The following is a 21,383-nucleotide window of genomic DNA, read 5'->3' on the forward strand; positions in this document are numbered from 1 at the left end:
ATATATTAGCAATCAAATTTGTAGAGTTTAATAACAAATTGATGTTTTAACCCCTTCCATGCTCATGACGAGCTCAGCTCTTCGTGCAGTACACTTGTCATGTGCTTATGACGAGCTGAGCTCGTCATGAACAATGGATTTACAGATCATTCAGCACAGGAGGAAAATCTCCTGTAGCATTGAAGGTGTTAAGCATTTGAAATTTCAGCAGCACACGTAATCCATTTTAAATCCTGAAATTTGTACTATGTCATTTTCGGCTGACTTAGAAATCATGTGTCTAAAATGACATTGTGAAATCAATAAAGTGCCAAATACTATTACTACCTACTAAATTACATACATTTTCAGCAGTATCTTTGGGAATTTCCTCTTGGGCATAGATTATGCAATGTTTTCAAAGCAAACAGTCTCTGTTTAAGTAGACTTTCTTTCACTGCCATTTTGGTAAATGTTTCTGGTGATGCAGACGCAGGCATTGCTTGTTACTGTTTCAATTAGTTATAAAATAAGAGGAGGGATAAAATTGACCCAGCTGGTGTTTGAACACAAAGCCTTTGAATGCTTTTGCTACATTCGTCTAGGACTCCAAGCCGCTATCCATTGCACTAGAGATCCGACCTGATCAACACGGTGATCAGAGATTCACAAATAAAAAGATGACCTATCAGCTGTTGACCAACTTTATCAAGTTAATCGGACACTACCTTACATTTTGAACATTGAATTGGGTAAAAGATAATCAACAAACTACATGATACAGTTTGGGTAAGTCTTCTTAACCCTTGTCAAAGAATGTAGAAGACAGATGGGTATGTAATGACTTGATTAAGACTTTTTTGAAACATCTCTAATAGGACTCCCCATTCATTGGATCCTGAAAAGAGTATGCAATTGATATACCTTTTCTTTAACCAAGCCGCCTGAACAGGGACTTGAACCCTGGGCCCTCAGATTAAAAGTCTGATGCTCTCCCGACTGAGCTATCCAGGCTCGGAGAGGGCGCTCCACAAAATGACCTTATCAACATTTGGAAGTGTCCCAACTATCACTACGTTTCTTAAGATGGTTGCCGGTATTAAGTACTGAATATGCGGAATATAATAATGAATTGGTACTTCAAGCATTTGAAATCTCTTCAGTAAATTTAACCTTATTGTAAGTCCTGAAATTGCTACTATCTCATTTTTTTTGCTGACTTAGAATTCATATGTTTTTATTGACATTGTAAAATTAAGGAAGGGCCCAAAATCTTACTTCTGAGTAAATTACATTTTCATAAGTACAGCTGCCAATTTCCTCTTCTGCAAAGATTGCGTAACTTGAATAGTATCTATTTAAAATAGACTTCCTTTCACTGCCCTTTTTGGTGAAGCAGAAGCATGCATGCACTGTTTATTACTCTTTTAAACAGTTATGAAATAAATAGGGATAAAACTGACTCTGGTGGGATTCGAACCCACAACCTTTGAATATCTTTTTTACATTCACCTAGAAGTCCAATGCGCTATCCATTGCGCCACAGAGCCAATACACTCTGATGAGGTGCAGAGATATTCTGAAATGAAATAATGTTGATCAGCTTTATAAAGTTCATTTGATACTATAACCATGGATTTATTTTGAATATTGAATTGGGGAAATTATATTCACCGTCTCAAGTTACATGATACCTTAGGTAAGTCTACGTACGACTTAAGTTTAGGCAAATGGCACATGATATATGAGGCAGATGTGCATTTCACAACTCCATGAAAGACGTTTTTGCAATTTTAGTAATGGAATATCTTATTCGTCATGCAGGGGAACACAAAAAGAGCATCCAATTAGAGTAATTTTTCTTTAAAGGAAGCAACCGCCTGAACAGGGACTTGAACCCTGGACCCTCAGATTAAAAGTCTGATGCTCTACCGACTGAGCTATCCAGGCTCTGCTATACTCTGTCTTAAAATCAGCTAAACAAATGTGGACGTACACTGACCTACACTCTGTGTATTAATATGGTTACATATATTAGCAATCAAATTTGTAGAGTTTAATAACAAATTGATGTTTTAACCCCTTCCATGCTCATGACGAGCTCAGCTCGTCGTGCAGTACACTTGTCGTGTGCTTATGACGAGCTGAGCTCGTCATGAACAATGGATTTACAGATCATTCAGCACAGGAGGAAAATCTCCTGTAGCATTGAAGGTGTTAAGCATTTGAAATTTCAGCAGCACACGTAATCCATTTTAAATCCTGAAATTTGTACTATGTCATTTTCGGCTGACTTAGAAATCATGTGTCTAAAATGACATTGTGAAATCAATAAAGTGCCAAATACTATTACTACCTACTAAATTACATACATTTTCAGCAGTATCTTTGGGAATTTCCTCTTGGGCATAGATTATGCAATGTTTTCAAAGCAAACAGTCTCTGTTTAAGTAGACTTTCTTTCACTGCCATTTTGGTAAATGTTTCTGGTGATGCAGACGCAGGCATTGCTTGTTACTGTTTCAATTAGTTATAAAATAAGAGGAGGGATAAAATTGACCCAGCTGGTGTTTGAACACAAAGCCTTTGAATGCTTTTGCTACATTCGTCTAGGACTCCAAGCCGCTATCCATTGCACTAGAGATCCGACCTGATTCAACACGGTGATCAGAGATTCACAAATAAAAAGATGACCTATCAGCTGTTGACCAACTTTATCAAGTTAATCGGACACTACCTTACATTTTGAACATTGAATTGGGTAAAAGATAATCAACAAACTACATGATACAGTTTGGGTAAGTCTTCTTAACCCTTGTCAAAGAATGTAGAAGACAGATGGGTATGTAATGACTTGATTAAGACTTTTTTGAAACATCTCTAATAGGACTCCCCATTCATTGGATCCTGAAAAGAGTATGCAATTGATATACCTTTTCTTTAACCAAGCCGCCTGAACAGGGACTTGAACCCTGGGCCCTCAGATTAAAAGTCTGATGCTCTCCCGACTGAGCTATCCAGGCTCGGAGAGGGCGCTCCACAAAATGACCTTATCAACATTTGGAAGTGTCCCAACTATCACTACGTTTCTTAAGATGGTTGCCGGTATTAAGTACTGAATATGCGGAATATAATAATGAATTGGTACTTCAAGCATTTGAAATCTCTTCAGTAAATTTAACCTTATTGTAAGTCCTGAAATTGCTACTATCTCATTTTTTTTGCTGACTTAGAATTCATATGTTTTTATTGACATTGTAAAATTAAGGAAGGGCCCAAAATCTTACTTCTGAGTAAATTACATTTTCATAAGTACAGCTGCCAATTTCCTCTTCTGCAAAGATTGCGTAACTTGAATAGTATCTATTTAAAATAGACTTCCTTTCACTGCCCTTTTTGGTGAAGCAGAAGCATGCATGCACTGTTTATTACTCTTTTAAACAGTTATGAAATAAATAGGGATAAAACTGACTCTGGTGGGATTCGAACCCACAACCTTTGAATATCTTTTTTACATTCACCTAGAAGTCCAATGCGCTATCCATTGCGCCACAGAGCCAATACACTCTGATGAGGTGCAGAGATATTCTGAAATGAAATAATGTTGATCAGCTTTATAAAGTTCATTTGATACTATAACCATGGATTTATTTTGAATATTGAATTGGGGAAATTATATTCACCGTCTCAAGTTACATGATACCTTAGGTAAGTCTACGTACGACTTAAGTTTAGGCAAATGGCACATGATATATGAGGCAGATGTGCATTTCACAACTCCATGAAAGACGTTTTTGCAATTTTAGTAATGGAATATCTTATTCGTCATGCAGGGGAACACAAAAAGAGCATCCAATTAGAGTAATTTTTCTTTAAAGGAAGCAACCGCCTGAACAGGGACTTGAACCCTGGACCCTCAGATTAAAAGTCTGATGCTCTACCGACTGAGCTATCCAGGCTCTGCTATACTCTGTCTTAAAATCAGCTAAACAAATGTGGACGTACACTGACCTACACTCTGTGTATTAATATGGTTACATATATTAGCAATCAAATTTGTAGAGTTTAATAACAAATTGATGTTTTAACCCCTTCCATGCTCATGACGAGCTCAGCTCGTCGTGCAGTACACTTGTCGTGTGCTTATGACGAGCTCAGCTCGTCATGAACAATGGATTTACAGATCATTCAGCACAGGAGGAAAATCTCCTGTAGCATTGAAGGTGTTAAGCATTTGAAATTTCAGCAGCACACGTAATCCATTTTAAATCCTGAAATTTGTACTATCTCATTTTCGGCTGACTTAGAAATCATGTGTCTAAAATGACCTTGTGAAATCAATAAAGTGCCAAATACTATTACTACCTACTAAATTACATACATTTTCAGCAGTTTCTTTGGGAACTTCCTCTTGGGCATAGATTATGCAATGTTTTCAAAGCAAACAGTCTCTGTTTAAGTAGACTTTCTTTCACTGCCATTTTGGTAAATGTTTCTGGTGATGCAGACGTAGGCATTGCTTGTTACTGTTTCAATTAGTTATAAAATAAGAGGAGGGATAAAATTGACCCAGCTGGTGTTTGAACACAAAGCCTTTGAATGCTTTTGCTACATTCGTCTAGGACTCCAAGCCGCTATCCATTGCACTAGAGATCCGACCTGATTCAACACGGTGATCAGAGATTCACAAATAAAAAGATGACCTATCAGCTGTTGACCAACTTTATCAAGTTAATCGGACACTACCTTACATTTTGAACATTGAATTGGGTAAAAGATAATCAACAAACTACATGATACAGTTTGGGTAAGTCTTCTTAACCCTTGTCAAAGAATGTAGAAGACAGATGGGTATGTAATGACTTGATTAAGACTTTTTTGAAACATCTCTAATAGGACTCCCCATTCATTGGATCCTGAAAAGAGTATGCAATTGATATATCTTTTCTTTAACCAAGCCGCCTGAACAGGGACTTGAACCCTGGGCCCTCAGATTAAAAGTCTGATGCTCTCCCGACTGAGCTACCCAGGCTCGGACAGGTCACTCCACAAAATGACCTTATCAACATTTGGAAGTGTCCCAACTATCACTACGTTTCTTAAGATGGTTGCCGGTATTAAGTACTGAATACGCAGAATATAATAATGAATTGGTACTTCAAGCATTTGAAATCTCTTCAGTAAATTTAACCTTATTGTAAGTCCTGAAATTGCTACTATCTCATTTTTTTTGCTGACTTAGAATTCATATGTTTTTATTGACATTGTAAAATTAAGGAAGGGCCCAAAATCTTACTTCTGAGTAAATTACATTTTCATAAGTACAGCTGCCAATTTCCTCTTCTGCAAAGATTGCGTAACTTGAATAGTATCTATTTAAAATAGACTTCCTTTCACTGCCCTTTTTGGTGAAGCAGAAGCATGCATGCACTGTTTATTACTCTTTTAAACAGTTATGAAATAAATAGGGATAAAACTGACTCTGGTGGGATTCGAACCCACAACCTTTGAATATCTTTTTTACATTCACCTAGAAGTCCAATGCGCTATCCATTGCGCCACAGAGCCAATACGCTCTGATGAGGTGCAGAGATATTCTGAAATGAAATAATGTTGATCAGCTTTATAAAGTTCATTTGATACTATAACCATGGATTTATTTTGAATATTGAATTGGGGAAATTATATTCACCGTCTCAAGTTACATGATACCTTAGGTAAATCTACGTACGACTTAAGTTTAGTCAAATGGCACATGATATATGAGGCAGATGTGCATTTCACAACTCCATGAAAGACGTTTTTGCAATTTTAGTAATGGAATATCTTATTCGTCATGCAGGGGAACACAAAAAGAGCATCCAATTAGAGTAATTTTTCTTTAAAGGAAGCACCAGCCTGAACAGGGACTTGAACCCTGGTTCCTCAGATTAAAAGTCTGATGCTCTACCGACTGAGCTATCCAGGCTCTGCTATACTCTGTCTTAAAAACAGCTAAACAAATGTGGACGTACACTGACCTACACTCTGTGTATTAATATGGTTACATACATTAGCAATCAAATTTGTAGAGTTTAATAACAAATTGATGTTTTAACCCCTTCCATGCTCATGACGAGCTCAGCTCGTCGTGCAGTACACTTGTCGTGTGCTTATGACGAGCTGAGCTCGTCATGAACAATGGATTTACAGATCATTCAGCACAGGAGGAAAATCTCCTGTAGCATTGAAGGTGTTAAGCATTTGAAATTTCAGCAGCACACGTAATCCATTTTAAATCCTGAAATTTGTACTATCTCATTTTCGGCTGACTTAGAAATCATGTGTCTAAAATGACATTGTGAAATCAATAAAGTGCCAAATACTATTACTACCTACTAAATTACATTTTCAGCAGTATCTTTGGGAATTTCCTCTTGGGCATAGATTATGCAATGTTTTCAAAGCAAACAGTCTCTGTTTAAGTAGACTTTCTTTCACTGCCATTTTGGTGAATGTTTCTGGTGATGCAGACGCAGGCATTGCTTGTTACTGTTTCAATTAGTTATAAAATAAGAGGAGGGATAAAATTGACCCAGCTGGTGTTTGAACACAAAGCCTTTGAATGCTTTTGCTACATTCGTCTAGGACTCCAAGCCGCTATCCATTGCACTAGAGATCCGACCTGATTCAACACGGTGATCAGAGATTCACAAATAAAAAGATGACCTATCAGCTGTTGACCAACTTTATCAAGTTAATCGGACACTACCTTACATTTTGAACATTGAATTGGGTAAAAGATAATCAACAAACTACATGATACAGTTTGGGTAAGTCTTCTTAACCCTTGTCAAAGAATGTAGAAGACAGATGGGTATGTAATGACTTGATTAAGACTTTTTTGAAACATCTCTAATAGGACTCCCCATTCATTGGATCCTGAAAAGAGTATGCAATTGATATACCTTTTCTTTAACCAAGCCGCCTGAACAGGGACTTGAACCCTGGGCCCTCAGATTAAAAGTCTGATGCTCTCCCGACTGAGCTACCCAGGCTCGGACAGGTCACTCCACAAAATGACCTTATCAACATTTGGAAGTGTCCCAACTATCACTACGTTTCTTAAGATGGTTGCCGGTATTAAGTACTGAATACGCGGAATATAATAATGAATTGGTACTTCAAGCATTTGAAATCTCTTCAGTAAATTTAACCTTATTGTAAGTCCTGAAATTGCTACTATCTCATTTTTTTTGCTGACTTAGAATTCATATGTTTTTATTGACATTGTAAAATTAAGGAAGGGCCCAAAATCTTACTTCTGAGTAAATTAAATTTTCATAAGTACAGCTGCCAATTTCCTCTTCTGCAAAGATTGCGTAACTTGAATAGTATCTATTTAAAATAGACTTCCTTTCACTGCCCTTTTTGGTGAAGCAGAAGCATGCATGCACTGTTTATTACTCTTTTAAACAGTTATGAAATAAATAGGGATAAAACTGACTCTGGTGGGATTCGAACCCACAACCTTTGAATATCTTTTTTACATTCACCTAGAAGTCCAATGCGCTATCCATTGCGCCACAGAGCCAATACGCTCTGATGAGGTGCAGAGATATTCTGAAATGAAATAATGTTGATCAGCTTTATAAAGTTCATTTGATACTATAACCATGGATTTATTTTGAATATTGAATTGGGGAAATTATATTCACCGTCTCAAGTTACATGATACCTTAGGTAAATCTACGTACGACTTAAGTTTAGTCAAATGGCACATGATATATGAGGCAGATGTGCATTTCACAACTCCATGAAAGACGTTTTTGCAATTTTAGTAATGGAATATCTTATTCGTCATGCAGGGGAACACAAAAAGAGCATCCAATTAGAGTAATTTTTCTTTAAAGGAAGCACCCGCCTGAACAGGGACTTGAACCCTGGTTCCTCAGATTAAAAGTCTGATGCTCTACCGACTGAGCTATCCAGGCTCTGCTATACTCTGTCTTAAAAACAGCTAAACAAATGTGGACGTACACTGACCTACACTCTATGTATTAATATGGTTACATATATTAGCAATCAAATTTGTAGAGTTTAATAACAAATTGATGTTTTAACCCCTTCCATGCTCATGACGAGCTCAGCTCTTCGTGCAGTACACTTGTCATGTGCTTATGACGAGCTGAGCTCGTCATGAACAATGGATTTACAGATCATTCAGCACAGGAGGAAAATCTCCTGTAGCATTGAAGGTGTTAAGCATTTGAAATTTCAGCAGCACACGTAATCCATTTTAAATCCTGAAATTTGTACTATCTCATTTTCGGCTTACTTAGAAATCATGTGTCTAAAATGACATTGTGAAATCAATAAAGTGCCAAATACTATTACTACCTACTAAATTACATACATTTTCAGCAGTATCTTTGGGAATTTCCTCTTGGGCATAGATTATGCAATGTTTTCAAAGCAAACAGTCTCTGTTTAAGTAGACTTTCTTTCACTGCCATTTTGGTGAATGTTTCTGGTGATGCAGACGCAGGCATTGCTTGTTACTGTTTCAATTAGTTATAAAATAAGAGGAGGGATAAAATTGACCCAGCTGGTGTTTGAACACAAAGCCTTTGAATGCTTTTGCTACATTCGTCTAGGACTCCAAGCCGCTATCCATTGCACTAGAGATCCGACCTGATTCAACACGGTGATCAGAGATTCACAAATAAAAAGATGACCTATCAGCTGTTGACCAACTTTATCAAGTTAATCGGACACTACCTTACATTTTGAACATTGAATTGGGTAAAAGATAATCAACAAACTACATGATACAGTTTGGGTAAGTCTTCTTAACCCTTGTCAAAGAATGTAGAAGACAGATGGGTATGTAATGACTTGATTAAGACTTTTTTGAAACATCTCTAATAGGACTCCCCATTCATTGGATCCTGAAAAGAGTATGCAATTGATATACCTTTTCTTTAACCAAGCCGCCTGAACAGGGACTTGAACCCTGGGCCCTCAGATTAAAAGTCTGATGCTCTCCCGACTGAGCTACCCAGGCTCGGACAGGTCACTCCACAAAATGACCTTATCAACATTTGGAAGTGTCCCAACTATCACTACGTTTCTTAAGATGGTTGCCGGTATTAAGTACTGAATACGCGGAATATAATAATGAATTGGTACTTCAAGCATTTGAAATCTCTTCAGTAAATTTAACCTTATTGTAAGTCCTGAAATTGCTACTATCTCATTTTTTTTGCTGACTTAGAATTCATATGTTTTTATTGACATTGTAAAATTAAGGAAGGGCCCAAAATCTTACTTCTGAGTAAATTAAATTTTCATAAGTACAGCTGCCAATTTCCTCTTCTGCAAAGATTGCGTAACTTGAATAGTATCTATTTAAAATAGACTTCCTTTCACTGCCCTTTTTGGTGAAGCAGAAGCATGCATGCACTGTTTATTACTCTTTTAAACAGTTATGAAATAAATAGGGATAAAACTGACTCTGGTGGGATTCGAACCCACAACCTTTGAATATCTTTTTTACATTCACCTAGAAGTCCAATGCGCTATCCATTGCGCCACAGAGCCAATACGCTCTGATGAGGTGCAGAGATATTCTGAAATGAAATAATGTTGATCAGCTTTATAAAGTTCATTTGATACTATAACCATGGATTTATTTTGAATATTGAATTGGGGAAATTATATTCACCGTCTCAAGTTACATGATACCTTAGGTAAATCTACGTACGACTTAAGTTTAGTCAAATGGCACATGATATATGAGGCAGATGTGCATTTCACAACTCCATGAAAGACGTTTTTGCAATTTTAGTAATGGAATATCTTATTCGTCATGCAGGGGAACACAAAAAGAGCATCCAATTAGAGTAATTTTTCTTTAAAGGAAGCACCCGCCTGAACAGGGACTTGAACCCTGGTTCCTCAGATTAAAAGTCTGATGCTCTACCGACTGAGCTATCCAGGCTCTGCTATACTCTGTCTTAAAAACAGCTAAACAAATGTGGACGTACACTGACCTACACTCTATGTATTAATATGGTTACATATATTAGCAATCAAATTTGTAGAGTTTAATAACAAATTGATGTTTTAACCCCTTCCATGCTCACGACGAGCTCAGCTCTTCGTGCAGTACACTTGTCATGTGCTTATGACGAGCTGAGCTCGTCATGAACAATGGATTTACAGATCATTCAGCACAGGAGGAAAATCTCCTGTAGCATTGAAGGTGTTAAGCATTTGAAATTTCAGCAGCACACGTAATCCATTTTAAATCCTGAAATTTGTACTATCTCATTTTCGGCTTACTTAGAAATCATGTGTCTAAAATGACATTGTGAAATCAATAAAGTGCCAAATACTATTACTACCTACTAAATTACATACATTTTCAGCAGTATCTTTGGGAATTTCCTCTTGGGCATAGATTATGCAATGTTTTCAAAGCAAACAGTCTCTGTTTAAGTAGACTTTCTTTCACTGCCATTTTGGTAAATGTTTCTGGTGATGCAGACGCAGGCATTGCTTGTTACTGTTTCAATTAGTTATAAAATAAGAGGAGGGATAAAATTGACCCAGCTGGTGTTTGAACACAAAGCCTTTGAATGCTTTTGCTACATTCGTCTAGGACTCCAAGCCGCTATCCATTGCACTAGAGATCCGACCTGATTCAACACGGTGATCAGAGATTCACAAATAAAAAGATGACCTATCAGCTGTTGACCAACTTTATCAAGTTAATCGGACACTACCTTACATTTTGAACATTGAATTGGGTAAAAGATAATCAACAAACTACATGATACAGTTTGGGTAAGTCTTCTTAACCCTTGTCAAAGAATGTAGAAGACAGATGGGTATGTAATGACTTGATTAAGACTTTTTTGAAACATCTCTAATAGGACTCCCCATTCATTGGATCCTGAAAAGAGTATGCAATTGATATACCTTTTCTTTAACCAAGCCGCCTGAACAGGGACTTGAACCCTGGGCCCTCAGATTAAAAGTCTGATGCTCTCCCGACTGAGCTACCCAGGCTCGGACAGGTCACTCCACAAAATGACCTTATCAACATTTGGAAGTGTCCCAACTATCACTACGTTTCTTAAGATGGTTGCCGGTATTAAGTACTGAATACGCGGAATATAATAATGAATTGGTACTTCAAGCATTTGAAATCTCTTCAGTAAATTTAACCTTATTGTAAGTCCTGAAATTGCTACTATCTCATTTTTTTTGCTGACTTAGAATTCATATGTTTTTATTGACATTGTAAAATTAAGGAAGGGCCCAAAATCTTACTTCTGAGTAAATTAAATTTTCATAAGTACAGCTGCCAATTTCCTCTTCTGCAAAGATTGCGTAACTTGAATAGTATCTATTTAAAATAGACTTCCTTTCACTGCCCTTTTTGGTGAAGCAGAAGCATGCATGCACTGTTTATTACTCTTTTAAACAGTTATGAAATAAATAGGGATAAAACTGACTCTGGTGGGATTCGAACCCACAACCTTTGAATATCTTTTTTACATTCACCTAGAAGTCCAATGCGCTATCCATTGCGCCACAGAGCCAATACGCTCTGATGAGGTGCAGAGATATTCTGAAATGAAATAATGTTGATCAGCTTTATAAAGTTCATTTGATACTATAACCATGGATTTATTTTGAATATTGAATTGGGGAAATTATATTCACCGTCTCAAGTTACATGATACCTTAGGTAAATCTACGTACGACTTAAGTTTAGTCAAATGGCACATGATATATGAGGCAGATGTGCATTTCACAACTCCATGAAAGACGTTTTTGCAATTTTAGTAATGGAATATCTTATTCGTCATGCAGGGGAACACAAAAAGAGCATCCAATTAGAGTAATTTTTCTTTAAAGGAAGCACCCGCCTGAACAGGGACTTGAACCCTGGTTCCTCAGATTAAAAGTCTGATGCTCTACCGACTGAGCTATCCAGGCTCTGCTATACTCTGTCTTAAAAACAGCTAAACAAATGTGGACGTACACTGACCTACACTCTATGTATTAATATGGTTACATATATTAGCAATCAAATTTGTAGAGTTTAATAACAAATTGATGTTTTAACCCCTTCCATGCTCATGACGAGCTCAGCTCTTCGTGCAGTACACTTGTCATGTGCTTATGACGAGCTGAGCTCGTCATGAACAATGGATTTACAGATCATTCAGCACAGGAGGAAAATCTCCTGTAGCATTGAAGGTGTTAAGCATTTGAAATTTCAGCAGCACACGTAATCCATTTTAAATCCTGAAATTTGTACTATCTCATTTTCGGCTTACTTAGAAATCATGTGTCTAAAATGACATTGTGAAATCAATAAAGTGCCAAATACTATTACTACCTACTAAATTACATACATTTTCAGCAGTATCTTTGGGAATTTCCTCTTGGGCATAGATTATGCAATGTTTTCAAAGCAAACAGTCTCTGTTTAAGTAGACTTTCTTTCACTGCCATTTTGGTAAATGTTTCTGGTGATGCAGACGCAGGCATTGCTTGTTACTGTTTCAATTAGTTATAAAATAAGAGGAGGGATAAAATTGACCCAGCTGGTGTTTGAACACAAAGCCTTTGAATGCTTTTGCTACATTCGTCTAGGACTCCAAGCCGCTATCCATTGCACTAGAGATCCGACCTGATTCAACACGGTGATCAGAGATTCACAAATAAAAAGATGACCTATCAGCTGTTGACCAACTTTATCAAGTTAATCGGACACTACCTTACATTTTGAACATTGAATTGGGTAAAAGATAATCAACAAACTACATGATACAGTTTGGGTAAGTCTTCTTAACCCTTGTCAAAGAATGTAGAAGACAGATGGGTATGTAATGACTTGATTAAGACTTTTTTGAAACATCTCTAATAGGACTCCCCATTCATTGGATCCTGAAAAGAGTATGCAATTGATATACCTTTTCTTTAACCAAGCCGCCTGAACAGGGACTTGAACCCTGGGCCCTCAGATTAAAAGTCTGATGCTCTCCCGACTGAGCTATCCAGGCTCGGAGAGGGCGCTCCACAAAATGACCTTATCAACATTTGGAAGTGTCCCAACTATCACTACGTTTCTTAAGATGGTTGCCGGTATTAAGTACTGAATACGCGGAATATAATAATGAATTGGTACTTCAAGCATTTGAAATCTCTTCAGTAAATTTAACCTTATTGTAAGTCCTGAAATTGCTACTATCTCATTTTTTTTGCTGACTTAGAATTCATATGTTTTTATTGACATTGTAAAATTAAGGAAGGGCCCAAAATTTTACTTCTGAGTAAATTACATTTTCATAAGTACAGCTGCCAATTTCCTCTTCTGCAAAGATTGCGTAACTTGAATAGTATCTATTTAAAATAGACTTCCTTTCACTGCCCTTTTTGGTGAAGCAGAAGCATGCATGCACTGTTTATTACTCTTTTAAACAGTTATGAAATAAATAGGGATAAAACTGACTCTGGTGGGATTCGAACCCACAACCTTTGAATATCTTTTTTACATTCACCTAGAAGTCCAATGCGCTATCCATTGCGCCACAGAGCCAATACGCTCTGATGAGGTGCAGAGATATTCTGAAATGAAATAATGTTGATCAGCTTTATAAAGTTCATTTGATACTATAACCATGGATTTATTTTGAATATTGAATTGGGGAAATTATATTCACCGTCTCAAGTTACATGATACCTTAGGTAAATCTACGTACGACTTAAGTTTAGTCAAATGGCACATGATATATGAGGCAGATGTGCATTTCACAACTCCATGAAAGACGTTTTTGCAATTTTAGTAATGGAATATCTTATTCGTCATGCAGGGGAACACAAAAAGAGCATCCAATTAGAGTAATTTTTCTTTAAAGGAAGCACCCGCCTGAACAGGGACTTGAACCCTGGTTCCTCAGATTAAAAGTCTGATGCTCTACCGACTGAGCTATCCAGGCTCTGCTATACTCTGTCTTAAAAACAGCTAAACAAATGTGGACGTACACTGACCTACACTCTATGTATTAATATGGTTACATATATTAGCAATCAAATTTGTAGAGTTTAATAACAAATTGATGTTTTAACCCCTTCCATGCTCATGACGAGCTCAGCTCTTCGTGCAGTACACTTGTCATGTGCTTATGACGAGCTGAGCTCGTCATGAACAATGGATTTACAGATCATTCAGCACAGGAGGAAAATCTCCTGTAGCATTGAAGGTGTTAAGCATTTGAAATTTCAGCAGCACACGTAATCCATTTTAAATCCTGAAATTTGTACTATCTCATTTTCGGCTGACTTAGAAATCATGTGTCTAAAATGACATTGTGAAATCAATAAAGTGCCAAATACTATTACTACCTACTAAATTACATACATTTTCAGCAGTATCTTTGGGAATTTCCTCTTGGGCATAGATTATGCAATGTTTTCAAAGCAAACAGTCTCTGTTTAAGTAGACTTTCTTTCACTGCCATTTTGGTAAATGTTTCTGGTGATGCAGACGCAGGCATTGCTTGTTACTGTTTCAATTAGTTATAAAATAAGAGGAGGGATAAAATTGACCCAGCTGGTGTTTGAACACAAAGCCTTTGAATGCTTTTGCTACATTCGTCTAGGACTCCAACCCGCTATCCATTGCACTAGAGATCCGACCTGATTCAACACGGTGATCAGAGATTCACAAATAAAAAGATGACCTATCAGCTGTTGACCAACTTTATCAAGTTAATCGGACACTACCTTACATTTTGAACATTGAATTGGGTAAAAGATAATCAACAAACTACATGATACAGTTTGGGTAAGTCTTCTTAACCCTTGTCAAAGAATGTAGAAGACAGATGGGTATGTAATGACTTGATTAAGACTTTTTTGAAACATCTCTAATAGGACTCCCCATTCATTGGATCCTGAAAAGAGTATGCAATTGATATACCTTTTCTTTAACCAAGCCGCCTGAACAGGGACTTGAACCCTGGGCCCTCAGATTAAAAGTCTGATGCTCTCCCGACTGAGCTATCCAGGCTCGGAGAGGGCGCTCCACAAAATGACCTTATCAACATTTGGAAGTGTCCCAACTATCACTACGTTTCTTAAGATGGTTGCCGGTATTAAGTACTGAATACGCGGAATATAATAATGAATTGGTACTTCAAGCATTTGAAATCTCTTCAGTAAATTTAACCTTATTGTAAGTCCTGAAATTGCTACTATCTCATTTTTTTTGCTGACTTAGAATTCATATGTTTTTATTGACATTGTAAAATTAAGGAAGGGCCCAAAATTTTACTTCTGAGTAAATTACATTTTCATAAGTACAGCTGCCAATTTCCTCTTCTGCAAAGATTGCGTAACTTGAATAGTATCTATTTAAAATAGACTTCCTTTCACTGCCCTTTTTGGTGAAGCAGAAGCATGCATGCACTGTTTATTACTCTTTTAAACAGTTATGAAATAAATAGGGATAAAACTGACTCTGGTGGGATTCGAACCCACAACCTTTGAATATCTTTTTTACATTCACCTAGAAGTCCAATGCGCTATCCATTGCGCCACAGAGCCAATACGCTCTGATGAGGTGCAGAGATATTCTGAAATGAAATAATGTTGATCAGCTTTATAAAGTTCATTTGATACTATAACCATGGATTTATTTTGAATATTGAATTGGGGAAATTATATTCACCGTCTCAAGTTACATGATACCTTAGGTAAATCTACGTACGACTTAAGTTTAGTCAAATGGCACATGATATATGAGGCAGATGTGCATTTCACAACTCCATGAAAGACGTTTTTGCAATTTTAGTAATGGAATATCTTATTCGTCATGCAGGGGAACACAAAAAGAGCATCCAATTAGAGTAATTTTTCTTTAAAGGAAGCACCCGCCTGAACAGGGACTTGAACCCTGGTTCCTCAGATTAAAAGTCTGATGCTCTACCGACTGAGCTATCCAGGCTCTGCTATACTCTGTCTTAAAAACAGCTAAACAAATGTGGACGTACACTGACCTACACTCTATGTATTAATATGGTTACATATATTAGCAATCAAATTTGTAGAGTTTAATAACAAATTGATGTTTTAACCCCTTCCATGCTCATGACGAGCTCAGCTCTTCGTGCAGTACACTTGTCATGTGCTTATGACGAGCTGAGCTCGTCATGAACAATGGATTTACAGATCATTCAGCACAGGAGGAAAATCTCCTGTAGCATTGAAGGTGTTAAGCATTTGAAATTTCAGCAGCACACGTAATCCATTTTAAATCCTGAAATTTGTACTATCTCATTTTCGGCTGACTTAGAAATCATGTGTCTAAAATGACATTGTGAAATCAATAAAGTGCCAAATACTATTACTACCTACTAAATTACATACATTTTCAGCAGTTTCTTTGGGAACTTCCTCTTGGGCATAGATTATGCAATGTTTTCAAAGCAAACAGTCTCTGTTTAAGTAGACTTTCTTTCACTGCCATTTTGGTAAATGTTTCTGGTGATGCAGACGTAGGCATTGCTTGTTACTGTTTCAATTAGTTATAAAATAAGAGGAGGGATAAAATTGACCCAGCTGGTGTTTGAACACAAAGCCTTTGAATGCTTTTGCTACATTCGTCTAGGACTCCAAGCCGCTATCCATTGCACTAGAGATCCGACCTGATTCAACACGGTGATCAGAGATTCACAAATAAAAAGATGACCTATCAGCTGTTGACCAACTTTATCAAGTTAATCGGACACTACCTTACATTTTGAACATTGAATTGGGTAAAAGATAATCAACAAACTACATGATACAGTTTGGGTAAGTCTTCTTAACCCTTGTCAAAGAATGTAGAAGACAGATGGGTATGTAATGACTTGATTAAGACTTTTTTGAAACATCTCTAATAGGACTCCCCATTCATTGGATCCTGAAAAGAGTATGCAATTGATATACCTTTTCTTTAACCAAGCCGCCTGAACAGGGACTTGAACCCTGGGCCCTCAGATTAAACGTCTGATGCTCTCCCGACTGAGCTACCCAGGCTCGGACAGGTCACTCCACAAAATGACCTTATCAACATTTGGAAGAGTCCCAACTATCACTACGTTTCTTAAGATGGTTGCCGGTATTAAGTACTGAATACGCAGAATATAATAATGAATTGGTACTTCAAGCATTTGAAATCTCTTCAGTAAATTTAACCTTATTGTAAGTCCTGAAATTGCTACTATCTCATTTTTTTTGCTGACTTAGAATTCATATGTTTTTATTGACATTGTAAAATTAAGGAAGGGCCCAAAATCTTACTTCTGAGTAAATTACATTTTCATAAGTACAGCTGCCAATTTCCTCTTCTGCAAAGATTGCGTAACTTGAATAGTATCTATTTAAAATAGACTTCCTTTCACTGCCCTTTTTGGTGAAGCAGAAGCATGCATGCACTGTTTATTACTCTTTTAAACAGTTATGAAATAAATAGGGATAAAACTGACTCTGGTGGGATTCGAACCCACAACCTTTGAATATCTATTTTACATTCACCTAGAAGTCCAATGCGCTATCCATTGCGCCACAGAGCCAATACGCTCTGATGAGGTGCAGAGATATTCTGAAATGAAATAATGTTGATCAGCTTTATAAAGTTCATTTGATACTATAACCATGGATTTATTTTGAATATTGAATTGGGGAAATTATATTCACCGTCTCAAGTTACATGATACCTTAGGTAAATCTACGTACGACTTAAGTTTAGTCAAATGGCACATGATATATGAGGCAGATGTGCATTTCACAACTCCATGAAAGACGTTTTTGCAATTTTAGTAATGGAATATCTTATTCGTCATGCAGGGGAACACAAAAAGAGCATCCAATTAGAGTAATTTTTCTTTAAAGGAAGCACCCGCCTGAACAGGGACTTGAACCCTGGTTCCTCAGATTAAAAGTCTGATGCTCTACCGACTGAGCTATCCAGGCTCTGCTATACTCTGTCTTAAAAACAGCTAAACAAATGTGGACGTACACTGACCTACACTCTGTGTATTAATATGGTTACATACATTAGCAATCAAATTTGTAGAGTTTAATAACAAATTGATGTTTTAACCCCTTCCATGCTCATGACGAGCTCAGCTCTTCGTGCAGTACACTTGTCGTGTGCTTATGACGAGCTGAGCTCGTCATGAACAATGGATTTACAGATCATTCAGCACAGGAGGAAAATCTCCTGTAGCATTGAAGGTGTTAAGCATTTGAAATTTCAGCAGCACACGTAATCCATTTTAAATCCTGAAATTTGTACTATCTCATTTTCGGCTGACTTAGAAATCATGTGTCTAAAATGACATTGTGAAATCAATAAAGTGCCAAATACTATTACTACCTACTAAATTACATTTTCAGCAGTATCTTTGGGAATTTCCTCTTGGGCATAGATTATGCAATGTTTTCAAAGCAAACAGTCTCTGTTTAAGTAGACTTTTTTTCACTGCCATTTTGGTAAATGTTTCTGGTGATGCAGACGCAGGCATTGCTTGTTACTGTTTCAATTAGTTATAAAATAAGAGGAGGGATAAAATTGACCCAGCTGGTGTTTGAACACAAAGCCTTTGAATGCTTTTGCTACATTCGTCTAGGACTCCAAGCCGCTATCCATTGCACTAGAGATCCGACCTGATTCAACACGGTGATCAGAGATTCACAAATAAAAAGATGACCTATCAGCTGTTGACCAACTTTATCAAGTTAATCGGACACTACCTTACATTTTGAACATTGAATTGGGTAAAAGATAATCAACAAACTACATGATACAGTTTGGGTAAGTCTTCTTAACCCTTGTCAAAGAATGTAGAAGACAGATGGGTATGTAATGACTTGATTAAGACTTTTTTGAAACATCTCTAATAGGACTCCCCATTCATTGGATCCTGAAAAGTGTATGCAATTGATATACCTTTTCTTTAACCAAGCCGCCTGAACAGGGACTTGAACCCTGGGCCCTCAGATTAAAAGTCTGATGCTCTCCCGACTGAGCTATCCAGGCTCGGAGAGGTCGCTCCACAAAATGACCTTATCAACATTTGGAAGTGTCCCAACTATCACTACGTTTCTTAAGATGGTTGCCGGTATTAAGTACTGAATACGCGGAATATAATAATGAATTGGCACTTCAAGCATTTGAAATCTCTTCAGTAAATTTAACCTTATTGTAAGTCCTGAAATTGCTACTATCTCATTTTTTTTGCTGACTTAGAAGTCATATGTTTTTATTGACATTGTAAAATTAAGGAAGGGCCCAAAATCTTACTTCTGAGTAAATTACATTTTCATAAGTACAGCTGCCAATTTCCTCTTCTGCAAAGATTGCGTAATTTGAATAGTATCTATTTAAAATAGACTTCCTTTCACTGCCCTTTTTGGTGAAGCAGAAGCATGCATGCACTGTTTATTACTCTTTTAAACAGTTATGAAATAAATAGGGATAAAACTGACTCTGGTGGGATTCGAACGCACAACCTTTGAATATCCTTTTTACATTCACCTAGAAGTCCAATGCGCTATCCATTGCGCCACAGAGCCAATACGCTCTGATTAGGTGCAGAGATATTCTGAAATGAAATAATGTTGATCAGCTTTATAAAGTTCATTTGATACTATAACCATGGATTTATTTTGAATATTGAATTGGGGAAATTATATTCACCGTCTCAAGTTACATGATACCTTAGGTAAGTCTACGTACGACTTAAGTTTAGTCAAAAGGCACATGATATATGAGGCAGATGTGCATTTCACAACTCCATGAAAGACGTTTTTGCAATTTTAGTAATGGAATATCTTATTCGTCATGCAGGGGAACACAAAAAGAGCATCCAATTAGAGTAATTTTTCTTTAAATGAAGCAACCGCCTGAACAGGGACTTGAACCCTGGACCCTCAGATTAAAAGTCTGATGCGATACCGACTGAGCTATCCAGGCTCTGCTATACTCTGTCTTAAAATCAGCTAAACAAATGTGGACGTACACTGACCTACACTCTATGTATTAATATGGTTACATATATTAGCAATCAAATTTGTAGAGTTTAATAACAAATTGATGTTTTAACCCCTTCCATGCTCATGACGAGCTCAGCTCTTCGTGCAGTACACTTGTCGTGTGCTTATGACGAGCTGAGCTCGTCATGAACAATGGATTTACAGATCATTCAGCACAGGAGGAAAATCTCCTGTAGCATTGAAGGTGTTAAGCATTTGAAATTTCAGCAGCACACATAATCCATTTTAAATCCTGAAATTTGTACTATCTCATTTTCGGCTGACTTAGAAATCATGTGTCTAAAATGACCTTGTGAAATCAATAAAGTGCCAAATACTATTACTACCTACTAAATTACATACATTTTCAGCAGTTTCTTTGGGAACTTCCTCTTGGGCATAGATTATGCAATGTTTTCAAAGCAAACAGTCTCTGTTTAAGTAGACTTTCTTTCACTGCCATTTTGGTAAATGTTTCTGGTGATGCAGACGTAGGCATTGCTTGTTACTGTTTCAATTAGTTATAAAATAAGAGGAGGGATAAAATTGACCCAGCTGGTGTTTGAACACAAAGCCTTTGAATGCTTTTGCTACATTCGTCTAGGACTCCAAGCCGCTATCCATTGCACTAGAGATCCGACCTGATTCAACACGGTGATCAGAGATTCACAAATAAAAAGATGACCTATCAGCTGTTGACCAACTTTATCAAGTTAATCGGACACTACCTTACATTTTGAACATTGAATTGGGTAAAAGATAATCAACAAACTACATGATACAGTTTGGGTAAGTCTTCTTAACCCTTGTCAAAGAATGTAGAAGACAGATGGGTATGTAATGACTTGATTAAGACTTTTTTGAAACATCTCTAATAGGACTCCCCATTCATTGGATCCTGAAAAGAGTATGCAATTGATATACCTTTTCTTTAACCAAGCCGCCTGAACAGGGACTTGAACCCTGGGCCCTCAGATTAAAAGTCTGATGCTCTCCCGACTGAGCTACCCAGGTTCGGACGGGTCACTCCACAAAATGACCTTATCAACATTTGGAAGTGTCCCAACTATCACTACGTTTCTTAAGATGGTTGCCGGTATTAAGTACTGAATACGCGGAATATAATAATGAATTGGTACTTCAAGCATTTGAAATCTCTTCAGTAAATTTAACCTTATTGTAAGTCCTGAAATTGCTACTATCTCATTTTTTTTGCTGACTTAGAATTCATATGTTTTTATTGACATTGTAAAATTAAGGAAGGGCCCAAAATCTTACTTCTGAGTAAATTACATTTTCATAAGTACAGCTGCCAATTTCCT

General features: G+C 37.0%; 23 non-coding genes across 23 annotated transcripts; all 23 read right to left on the bottom strand.

The window, feature by feature from the left end:
* Nucleotides 1-920: 920 nt before the first annotated feature.
* Nucleotides 921-993, bottom strand: TRNAK-UUU (transfer RNA lysine (anticodon UUU)). The gene has a single exon. It is a non-coding gene; the product is annotated as a tRNA-Lys (tRNA).
* Nucleotides 994-1,438: 445 nt separating this feature from the next.
* TRNAR-UCU (transfer RNA arginine (anticodon UCU)) lies at nucleotides 1,439-1,529 on the bottom strand. The gene is given in 2 exon segments: nucleotides 1,439-1,474; nucleotides 1,493-1,529. It is a non-coding gene; the product is annotated as a tRNA-Arg (tRNA).
* Nucleotides 1,530-1,856: 327 nt separating this feature from the next.
* On the bottom strand, nucleotides 1,857-1,929 carry TRNAK-UUU (transfer RNA lysine (anticodon UUU)). The gene has a single exon. It is a non-coding gene; the product is annotated as a tRNA-Lys (tRNA).
* Nucleotides 1,930-2,929: 1,000 nt separating this feature from the next.
* Nucleotides 2,930-3,002, bottom strand: TRNAK-UUU (transfer RNA lysine (anticodon UUU)). Its single transcript has one exon. It is a non-coding gene; the product is annotated as a tRNA-Lys (tRNA).
* Nucleotides 3,003-3,447: 445 nt separating this feature from the next.
* Nucleotides 3,448-3,538, bottom strand: TRNAR-UCU (transfer RNA arginine (anticodon UCU)). The gene is given in 2 exon segments: nucleotides 3,448-3,483; nucleotides 3,502-3,538. It is a non-coding gene; the product is annotated as a tRNA-Arg (tRNA).
* A 327-nt stretch (nucleotides 3,539-3,865) lies between these two features.
* Nucleotides 3,866-3,938, bottom strand: TRNAK-UUU (transfer RNA lysine (anticodon UUU)). The gene has a single exon. It is a non-coding gene; the product is annotated as a tRNA-Lys (tRNA).
* A 1,518-nt stretch (nucleotides 3,939-5,456) lies between these two features.
* TRNAR-UCU (transfer RNA arginine (anticodon UCU)) lies at nucleotides 5,457-5,547 on the bottom strand. The gene is given in 2 exon segments: nucleotides 5,457-5,492; nucleotides 5,511-5,547. It is a non-coding gene; the product is annotated as a tRNA-Arg (tRNA).
* A 327-nt stretch (nucleotides 5,548-5,874) lies between these two features.
* TRNAK-UUU (transfer RNA lysine (anticodon UUU)) lies at nucleotides 5,875-5,947 on the bottom strand. The gene has a single exon. It is a non-coding gene; the product is annotated as a tRNA-Lys (tRNA).
* Nucleotides 5,948-7,461: 1,514 nt separating this feature from the next.
* On the bottom strand, nucleotides 7,462-7,552 carry TRNAR-UCU (transfer RNA arginine (anticodon UCU)). Its single transcript is given in 2 exon segments — nucleotides 7,462-7,497; nucleotides 7,516-7,552. It is a non-coding gene; the product is annotated as a tRNA-Arg (tRNA).
* Nucleotides 7,553-7,879: 327 nt separating this feature from the next.
* TRNAK-UUU (transfer RNA lysine (anticodon UUU)) lies at nucleotides 7,880-7,952 on the bottom strand. Its single transcript has one exon. It is a non-coding gene; the product is annotated as a tRNA-Lys (tRNA).
* A 1,518-nt stretch (nucleotides 7,953-9,470) lies between these two features.
* Nucleotides 9,471-9,561, bottom strand: TRNAR-UCU (transfer RNA arginine (anticodon UCU)). Its single transcript is given in 2 exon segments — nucleotides 9,471-9,506; nucleotides 9,525-9,561. It is a non-coding gene; the product is annotated as a tRNA-Arg (tRNA).
* A 327-nt stretch (nucleotides 9,562-9,888) lies between these two features.
* TRNAK-UUU (transfer RNA lysine (anticodon UUU)) lies at nucleotides 9,889-9,961 on the bottom strand. The gene has a single exon. It is a non-coding gene; the product is annotated as a tRNA-Lys (tRNA).
* A 1,518-nt stretch (nucleotides 9,962-11,479) lies between these two features.
* On the bottom strand, nucleotides 11,480-11,570 carry TRNAR-UCU (transfer RNA arginine (anticodon UCU)). Its single transcript is given in 2 exon segments — nucleotides 11,480-11,515; nucleotides 11,534-11,570. It is a non-coding gene; the product is annotated as a tRNA-Arg (tRNA).
* Nucleotides 11,571-11,897: 327 nt separating this feature from the next.
* TRNAK-UUU (transfer RNA lysine (anticodon UUU)) lies at nucleotides 11,898-11,970 on the bottom strand. Its single transcript has one exon. It is a non-coding gene; the product is annotated as a tRNA-Lys (tRNA).
* Nucleotides 11,971-12,970: 1,000 nt separating this feature from the next.
* On the bottom strand, nucleotides 12,971-13,043 carry TRNAK-UUU (transfer RNA lysine (anticodon UUU)). Its single transcript has one exon. It is a non-coding gene; the product is annotated as a tRNA-Lys (tRNA).
* A 445-nt stretch (nucleotides 13,044-13,488) lies between these two features.
* Nucleotides 13,489-13,579, bottom strand: TRNAR-UCU (transfer RNA arginine (anticodon UCU)). Its single transcript is given in 2 exon segments — nucleotides 13,489-13,524; nucleotides 13,543-13,579. It is a non-coding gene; the product is annotated as a tRNA-Arg (tRNA).
* A 327-nt stretch (nucleotides 13,580-13,906) lies between these two features.
* Nucleotides 13,907-13,979, bottom strand: TRNAK-UUU (transfer RNA lysine (anticodon UUU)). Its single transcript has one exon. It is a non-coding gene; the product is annotated as a tRNA-Lys (tRNA).
* Nucleotides 13,980-14,979: 1,000 nt separating this feature from the next.
* TRNAK-UUU (transfer RNA lysine (anticodon UUU)) lies at nucleotides 14,980-15,052 on the bottom strand. The gene has a single exon. It is a non-coding gene; the product is annotated as a tRNA-Lys (tRNA).
* A 445-nt stretch (nucleotides 15,053-15,497) lies between these two features.
* TRNAR-UCU (transfer RNA arginine (anticodon UCU)) lies at nucleotides 15,498-15,588 on the bottom strand. Its single transcript is given in 2 exon segments — nucleotides 15,498-15,533; nucleotides 15,552-15,588. It is a non-coding gene; the product is annotated as a tRNA-Arg (tRNA).
* A 327-nt stretch (nucleotides 15,589-15,915) lies between these two features.
* TRNAK-UUU (transfer RNA lysine (anticodon UUU)) lies at nucleotides 15,916-15,988 on the bottom strand. The gene has a single exon. It is a non-coding gene; the product is annotated as a tRNA-Lys (tRNA).
* A 1,518-nt stretch (nucleotides 15,989-17,506) lies between these two features.
* On the bottom strand, nucleotides 17,507-17,597 carry TRNAR-UCU (transfer RNA arginine (anticodon UCU)). Its single transcript is given in 2 exon segments — nucleotides 17,507-17,542; nucleotides 17,561-17,597. It is a non-coding gene; the product is annotated as a tRNA-Arg (tRNA).
* Nucleotides 17,598-17,924: 327 nt separating this feature from the next.
* TRNAK-UUU (transfer RNA lysine (anticodon UUU)) lies at nucleotides 17,925-17,997 on the bottom strand. The gene has a single exon. It is a non-coding gene; the product is annotated as a tRNA-Lys (tRNA).
* A 996-nt stretch (nucleotides 17,998-18,993) lies between these two features.
* TRNAK-UUU (transfer RNA lysine (anticodon UUU)) lies at nucleotides 18,994-19,066 on the bottom strand. Its single transcript has one exon. It is a non-coding gene; the product is annotated as a tRNA-Lys (tRNA).
* Nucleotides 19,067-21,383: the final 2,317 nt, after the last annotated feature.

The sequence above is a fragment of the Lissotriton helveticus genome, chromosome 1_1 (assembly GCF_964261635.1).
Source record: "Lissotriton helveticus chromosome 1_1, aLisHel1.1, whole genome shotgun sequence".
In the NCBI taxonomy this organism is placed as follows: Eukaryota; Metazoa; Chordata; class Amphibia; order Caudata; family Salamandridae; genus Lissotriton; species Lissotriton helveticus.